General features: G+C 37.5%; 1 long non-coding RNA gene across 2 annotated transcripts; it reads left to right on the plus strand.

The window, feature by feature from the left end:
• Positions 1–621: 621 nt before the first annotated feature.
• LOC310889917 lies at positions 622–3,879 on the plus strand. Of its 2 annotated transcripts, none has more exons than XR_014576910.1 (3): positions 622–742; positions 1,251–1,382; positions 3,081–3,879. It is a non-coding gene; the product is annotated as an uncharacterized lncRNA (long non-coding RNA). The 2 variants fall into 2 exon arrangements; XR_014576911.1 differs by lacking the exon at positions 622–742 and adding an exon at positions 767–894.
• The last annotated feature ends 2,793 nt before the right edge of the window (positions 3,880–6,672 follow it).

Below are 6,672 nucleotides of genomic sequence, written 5' to 3' on the forward strand. Positions count from 1 at the left end.
TTTCAATAATTCACATTTAAAACAAAGTGAATCATTAGCCTGATCTCAGCTGTGTTGAGATGTGTTACTTTTTTTAGCAGTGATTGCAATTATTTCTGTTGTGTGGTCACAATGGTTGGGTCCTGTGCTCCAAATTATTGATCCAATTGGACCACATTTCCTCTCTCAGTTTTCAAAATGTTTTTTCAGTTTTATATTCAGACATTCTACTGCCAGCAAAGCCTTTTCAAAGCTCCTGGTATTTATTAAGTGTTTTCAAAGTGGGACAGAATTGCAAACTGTATCATTTTTATTGCTCACTCTCTGTACCTGCAACATTCAAAGCTACTATCTATGAAAGTACCCCACTTGCCTGGGAAAAAAATTTACTGGCTGCAACCAGACTTCATTTCTCATTTTGCTTCTGGAGATGTTCTGGGCAGATTTTTGAGAACTTAAATGGAAGATGAGTGAGTAGAAGCACCCTTCCTTCCCTCTGAGATCCAAGCAAAAAGGAAGAAGTTTCAGGGGTCTTACCTTTTCTCCTCCCCTGCGTAAAACTTACTACTCTTCCTCCTCTGCTCTTTCCCCAGCCATCCATTTTGTGCACCAAGGAACCCAGTAGAGCCCAGATATATTGAGAACAATGCCACTCAAAGCAGTCATCAAACCTCATTCATGCCCTCAGGGAGCTGCTGAAAAATAGTACCAGGTGTGGTGCTTTGACTAATTGGCCTGAACAGTCAACGTATGCCTGAGCTGGGTAAGCTCCTATGTTTTAGTGGCCCTTGTTTTCATGATATTGATGCCTCTCCCTTCAGTGTGAATCCATCATAATCAAACAGTACAAGCTTGATGACAAGAACTATCAGTTGTAAAGTAGAGGGAGAACTGAGATTTTCTCGTCTTCGTGCGGTATGTATTTTTAGTTGGCATGGCACTCAAAAGCCAACTTCACAAAATATCTTGTGACAAAATATTAAGATACTGTATTGTGAGGGTAAGAATAATGCATGTGTCATTTTTTCCTTTCTTTTTCCTTACTTTTTTTTTTCCTATTTTGTTCCTATGTTGGTCTTCAATCTAGTTCTCTTCTGTGTAGGATTACAATAAAAAATAAGGGTCTAGAGCAGGAATGTGGAGGATATCTGTCACTCTGTATCCACAATTTTATCTATACAAATCAGATTTTCCTTGATTTCTAAACTGGAATTATTGAAATGAGTGATTTCAGACACTAATTTCTGAAAACTTTTGCTTCTGTTGTGCAGCTCGTGCAGGAACTGGTTGGTGCTGGTTCCAATTTTTGCAACCCTTGGATTTCTGTTCAGAAACGTCCTATTTGGAATAATTTGTCTCAGCATCAGGGCCAATCTGCAGTTTGGTTTTGACTTGACAAGATGGTAAGAAATGAGGTCTTGCCCCTTCTGTCATTTCTACATAAATATAAAGAGAAGGCATGAACCCCTCCTTTTTTACGCTTTTTTATTTTTATTTTTTCCTGGGTGGTGGTGGTGGGAAATATGTGGAAATTTGGTGTTCTGAAGATGTAAGCTTTTTTGTTCCAAGAATATTTAAAAATTGAATATTTTATTTTCTTCATTGTGTTGTCATTTTGGTATGATTTCTGGCAGCTAAAGCAACCATATTTCTTCATAGTTTGGACTGTCAATGCTTGTTTTTTGATTGATTGTAAAAACTGTGGAAATTTTAGGAGAATGGATCAAATCACTGCCTGAAACTTTTTAACTACAGAGAAAAAAAAATCTTGATGAATTTCTAATTAAAATACAGTATATATTCACATTTGTAAAATAGAATACCTGAGCATTTTAGTCATGAAAGCACAGATGCAAAATAGGAAAGTAATTTAGTGCTTGCAAACTGAGGGGGATGTTAACATTCCTATGGAAAAGAAACAACCTTTAACATTTCTTTCGTTCTCCATTCCTGTCAGACACGGTGATAAAACACTGTTGGGGGAAAATAAAATGAAAGGAAATAACAAAACTGAACTGAACTAAACTAAACTAAACTGAACTAGAGTTAACTAAAGTTATAAAGAAACAGTCTATTTTTACAATGTCATGCAGAGGTAACCAAGCCTCAGACATGCTTGCCTGGCTATCCTTTTCCGGCACTGTACCGCAGATATCTGGTCTCTCCAGCTATGCCTATGCTGCAGAACAAGTGGTGTTTTAAAAGTATGTATCATATTATTCAGGGGAACTTCTTAAAACAAACAAACAAACAAAAAACAACAGCACAAACACAAACTCAAACTCCATCGAAACTCTCCTAACTCTCCTTTGGCCTCTGTGTGATTCCTTTCCAGAATAATTTGAAGGATAATGGAAAGATTTTGAACTTGGACACTTATTGATGCAAAGCTGAGATTTAGCTCATTAAAGGTGGTCTCTGCATCAGCTCCCCTTCTACAAAATCGAGATAGCTGTAATTCCTTGCCTCATGGATCCTTCTATCAGTATGAAAGAAGCATGGTCTCTGGCGAAAATCAGTGAAAATACCAATCCCTACCATTCATTAGATTGGTTCTCATGGTCAAATAGGAGATAATCAGGCTTTTTTCTTTTTTTTTTTCCTACTCCTAGTCTCAATTTTTTCTTTCACTTCAGTGCCTAAAAACATTACTGAACTTTTTTTAACCTGATGAAAAAATCATACTCTTTTTCTAAGCAAGAAGTAAACCAACCAAAAGGCTTATCTATTTATTTATAACTTTTCCTTTTACAAGACTCTTTTTGGCAATATGGCCAACTGCTATCCTGATATGATTGTAGGAAATATTTATAATTCTGTTAAATGAGACTGATTAATCTTGACTTGCTTTTCACCGAATTTTCTATAGTTAGATGATGGACTTTGGAAGCTAATCATCTTAGGGGAGAGCTGCTACAGGCTAATTCATAATGCATTTAGTATCACTTGGCTGTTGTTTTAATTTTAAGATTGAATTTTCTCTGCTTTTGTGTCTTGTGCTTGTGTAACAAGCATTGGAACTGATGCAGCCGAAGAAAAAAGAGGATTGGTGTGAAGAGGTGCTTGTTCTTAAACTCATTTGCTTTCCCTTGTTTTGATAGAGGGAAGATGTGATCTGTAGCCTACCACAACACTTCTTCGTATGGCAGTGATGATGGGAAGCCTCCAGGACCAGGTTTGACTCATGAGTTGAGGATGGCTACAGGCTTCCTCTTGCCTTCCCCACATGCAAAGAGCTTGCAAATGCAGCCTGTTGTGCCTACAACGCCACTGGGCACCTACTTGGCAGAACTGGGAGCTGCAACCCACTGGGCAAGTTTCTCTTTTCAATGCTCTAATAACAATGCAAACACCTGTTTCAGATGGGGATGAGATGTTTTTGTAGCTGCTGTAGAGATCTCTCTGTTTTTCAACAAGTTGTCTTCCTGATGGTTTGTTTTTGCAAATACATTTTGTTATTAATATTGCATTACCAACAATAGATCAAGTCAATTTGTAAGATTTTTTACCTAAGAGGCAGAGGGAATGCTGTGTGATATGTCCTTTGTAGTTCATTAAGAAAAAATATTCAATCATTCTTTGTCCATGTGTAATAAATGATTAAAATGGAGTATTTAAATATCCCTGGTAGTCTTTTGACGTACCATGTTCATTTTTGTCTGCTATCAGAATGAACAGTGGCACGCTGTTATCTTGCTGGTTTAAGCTGAGATTTCTTTTTCTTTCTCTGAGCCTCTCCTTTCCTAAACACAGCTAGAAAGTTTTTATTTATACAGCACCTGAATTAGCTCAGCCTTTCTGTTTTACTTGGATCAAGGATAGTAATGATTCTAAGCACCATGATTCATGTCTGGACTTTATTAAATGATATTCTCAGGCTTCAGGCTTCCCCCCCCCTTTTTTTTTTCCTTTTTTTTTTTTTTCTTTTTCTCCAGTTTATTTTGTTTTCCCATAGGAAAGTTACACAGTATAGTTTAACCAATGCCTTGTATCTGCTCTGAAATGTAGTTATGGATACAGCAGCCATATTTTCATATTAAAATTATGAAGCATGTATGGTAGAACATTTTTTCAAGTAATCCCATTTGGTTATGTTGAGAAATTGTAGTTTCCCTGTTGATAACACTGCCATCATTATGATTATTGGAAAAACAAAAAAAACCTGTTTAATTTCAATATATTTAATTTTCTCTGAATTTTTCGTAAATTTTTAACATCCCCAAAATGCTGCAAATGTAGTTCTGCTCTTTGATCACACACAAAAAATATAGCACAATTTCTTAATTTTCTGAAGAGGTCTAAGCCTGACATATATCTTTGATACATTTTTGCAAAAAAGCAGCAATTATCAGTTATCACCATCCATGATAAGGCTGCATCAAGAGTAATAATTTATTTAAATTCATCTGACATTGTCGATATATCTGGCTCAGGACAACAACTAATTACCAGGTGATAGCTATTATTGGCTACTGAATAGTCTGTGCTGAAGCAACCTAAGAATAAAATGCTCTTCTTCTTTCTGCAAATCTTTTGAAGTACAGTGTTCTAATAGCAAGTCATAACATCATAATAAATCCTCAGTTATCCTTCCCACCTTACTTAATACAAATGACATGACAATCAATGTCACATACTCTTTCTTCATGGATTATTCTGTATAATTCCACATGTTGCATCCTCAGCAATATCTGAACACTGTTTTGTGCTGTTCTCAACAGATGAAAGCCTGAGTACATGGAAACTATTGTCTATTAATCAGATAGACTATATATATATATATATACATAAAAAAAAGAGGAAACAAAAGAATTAAAATAATCAACACACATTCAAATTATTGTCAGACATGCATTGATGCACTGCTGGAAAGGCAAACATAAATGCTTATCACCCTTTCAACAGAGCAGCTGATATGTGTGTTAAAACTGCTTCTGCAGTAGTCTCACTCTTATTAAAAGGTAAAATTGTGCAGGGTATGGACTTTGTGCTCTGCGCATGCTTTCTGGTACTCGTGATTAGGCAGAACCCTGCAAATTTAAAACCCAGAAATACGGAGGCTTTACAACCCCCTAAAGAGAACAACAGTGTTTGTAAGCTGATTGACACACTGCACGTGACAGAATCCATTCGATAAATCCTCTGCATGGCATTTTTGCCACTGGGTGTCAGAGGAGCAGAAAGGTGGTTCCACCTTCCTTGTTGTCCTTTACTGTTGTAGCCAAATCTGACCTGAACTACTTTCTGCTTCATTTTTTTCTACTTAAATATAAGAATCGCTGAAGTATTTTATTATTTATTTTGTTTTATTTTATTTTATTTTATTTTATTTTATTTATTTTATTTTATTATTTTTTTCTGTACACACAGCATGGGATACGGACGATAAAGTATTGCACAGTGCCATGGTATCTATTGGGTGTGAACCAGGGCTGCAACAAGACAGCTGTCAGCCTCAGGACACGTCGTATTAGACTTGCTGTTTTCCAGAGCACAAAATTAATGAACCTGTTGAGGTCTACTGCCAGCAATGTAGCAGTACTGGGAGCTTTAAATATATTCCTGCTTCCCCACGTTAGTTCCCACTGAGTGACTTGGAAACCTCCAGTGGATGAAACAACTGCTTTAACAGAAAGGACACCGTAAATAAAGCTGTTGTGTGTCTGTAGAAATCAGCTGGAATACAACCAGGTGTTGATTTTGGTGACAAAACTTCATTTTAATTTACATTTTATAACATAGAAGAGTTAATGGTATGTTCAGAAAGTGGGAAGCTTAACTTTTTATTGGTCATTCTATAAGCAGGAAATGACCTTTCTCTCAGAGGTCTTTCGTTGTTTATCACCGTTATGAAGGTGAGAAAGGAGAAATGTTTGTTTGTATTGTTTGTTTGTTTGTTTGTTTTGCTTTGGTGCAGCAGATCTTCTCTCGTTCCTTTTTAGGGTGCCAGCAGCAAAAAACATAAATGTGTGCAAATGTTCTGCCACAAAGTGCCTTTCCCCTTCAGGCCTGGCACAGCAGCTGTGCTGACACACCTAGGGCCAAGTGCTGTGTGTCTTCAATCTGTCTTTATAAAACCTGCATGCCACTGGCACCTTATTTATTCTTGGAGACTAAGTTTGTGATGGAATTGTCTTTCCTGGGAACAAGTTACCTGTTCATATGTTAGTTTTCGTTACTGCCGCTGGTTTTGTTTTATTTCTTTCAGAGCAAGCTCTGACTGAGAGCTGCAGTGGACGCACAGCGGTGCAGAGGAGGCATGGTGCTTGTTACAAGGGGAAAATACCAGAGGTTTTGGTCAGATTTTCCTCCTGCAGAAGGTAAGGTCTGTAGATGCTCAGGAGTAAGAGGTCCATAAGGGATTCGGGATTTGGTCATGAATGTCTGTAGCTTCCCAGCTTTGCCCTGGTAGCTACTTGCAGACACCTTTCTGCCCAGGCTGTGGGTTTTACACACCGTTCACTGCACAAACTCAGATTTCTGGGAAACTTCCCCTGCATTGATCTTTCATTTGTGAAGATCTGCTGTTAAATTAACTGCTGACAGTGTCACGCAGAATTGGGGTGAAGATTAATGCATTCTTCCGAGATTAAATTCTCTCATTTTTCAGACTGGAAAACTCATGCAGTGCTTAGCACCCCCTTGGCAGAGCCACCCCTGAGTTAATAGTGTAGCAGAGGATGACGGCTTACT

The sequence above is a fragment of the Anser anser genome (assembly GCF_964211835.1).
Source record: "Anser anser genome assembly, chromosome: Z".
Taxonomy (NCBI): domain Eukaryota; kingdom Metazoa; phylum Chordata; class Aves; order Anseriformes; family Anatidae; genus Anser; species Anser anser.